The 1,864-nt window shown below is 36.3% G+C and overlaps 1 pseudogene; it reads right to left on the reverse strand.

Annotated features, from left to right (window-relative positions):
- Positions 1-905: 905 nt before the first annotated feature.
- LOC136043724 (cytochrome c oxidase subunit 3-like) lies at positions 906-1,535 on the reverse strand (annotated as a pseudogene).
- Positions 1,536-1,864: the final 329 nt, after the last annotated feature.

Genomic DNA, 1,864 nt, shown 5'->3' on the forward strand with positions numbered 1-1,864 from the left:
CGTTTATACAGATGTATTGTATCTATATTCTTTTTTTATAAATTATCCAGCTAGATGTTGGATGCCAGCATCCAGCATCCAGCTAGTTTGATTCACCTTGTGCCAGCTGGATGCTGGCACAAGGTGGCCCCCCTATCTTTTCATTCGCTATACCTTTGAAAATAAATCTTCATGTGAAATAGTTTTATTAAACGGGGCGGTGTTCGTGGATTTGCTAGAATCAATTTTATAAAACTCATAGAAATAGTAGATAGACTTATTAAACGGAGAAATAGACTCGCTTAATAAAACTAGTTTATTAAGTTTATTAAGCTACTTATTAAACGTAGCTAGTCTAGCTAGTCTAGATTCAAATAGATTTCAAAAATGACGTCTTACATATGACTCATAGAAATAGTAGATAGACTAGCTAGAATCAAACTTTCACTGCTGAATCTATTAAAAGTTTTAATAGATTCTAAAATGACGTCTTGCATATGACTCATAGAATACTTTCACTGCTGAATCTATTAAATCTATTTGAATATCGGCCACCTAGAGGCCTAGAGGAAAATATTTTGCACAAGGCCGCAAGCCTTCACTAGAAACAGTGAAAGTTTGATTCTAGCTAGTCTATCTACTATTTCTATGAGTCATATGCAAGAATATAATATCGGTAGAAATAGACAATAATAGAAGTTTGCACAAGGACTTGCTTTTAATAGATTCAGCAGTGAAAGTTTGATTCTAGCTAGTCTATCTAAACTTCAATAAAACTTCAATAAAACTTTTCTATCGACGAACAGCTAGATGCTGGATGCCAGCATCCAGCATCCAGCTAGTTTGAAATTCCAGCTAGTTTGATTCACCTTGTGCCAGCTGGATGCTGGCACAAGGTGGCCCCCCTATCTTTTCATTCGCTATACCTTGGAAATAGATAAACCATGAAAACCTGTCGCTAAAAAGAATGTAGACCCATAGATTCTATCCGCAATAGTAAATGAGGCCTCTATATACTCCAACCCTTGAAGAAATGAAAAATATAACCCCAGCAATACAGTAAATAGAAGTCCCTGAAGGCATTGATCAAAATTATTTTCTATTAAGGCATGGTGGGCTCAAGTTACCGTAACTCCTGAAGCCAGCAGGATACTCGTGTTAAGCAGGGGTACTTGAAATGGATTAAAGCTTTCCACTCCGATTGGGGGCCATAAGGCCCCTACTTCAATATTTGGCGACAAACTTCTGTGAAAAAATGCCCAAAAGAAAGAGACAAAAAAGAAAACTTCAGAGATAATAAATAGGATTATTCCCCATCGCAATCCAAATCCGACCTTCGTCGAATGTATTCCTTGAAAAGTAGCTTCTCGTGATACGTCTCGTCACCATTGATATGAAACAAATATGATTGTGATTAATCCTGTAAAAAATAGCATTCTATCAAACGAATGAAACCATTTGACAAGTCCAGAAGTTATTGCAAAAGCTCCTATTCCGGTAGCTAGGGGTCAAGGTCTAATATTAACCAAATGATACGGGTGATTTAATTGATTCATTATTCTCTTGCGTAGAGAGTCATCAGAGTCATAAAAACATAAGATTGAATAATAGCTACAGAGAATTCCAATATTAATAGGATAATCTGTGAAAAGATTACAATTGTACTAACATATAAATTTTCTAGGGTACCTTGAGCTCCTAAAAGAGTCAACAGGAGATGACCGGCAATTATATTAGCCGCAAGACGGACAGAGAGTGTAATAGGCCGAATCATATTTCTAATGATTTCAATTAATACCATGAAGGGTATTAAAGGTGCCGGTGTTCCTAAAGGTACGAGATGGGCTAAAGCATTTGTTGTCTCCCTAATTCAAGTATATAGGAT

Source organism: Artemia franciscana, unplaced genomic scaffold (assembly GCF_032884065.1).
Source record: "Artemia franciscana unplaced genomic scaffold, ASM3288406v1 Scaffold_8687, whole genome shotgun sequence".
NCBI lineage: Eukaryota > Metazoa > Arthropoda > Branchiopoda > Anostraca > Artemiidae > Artemia > Artemia franciscana.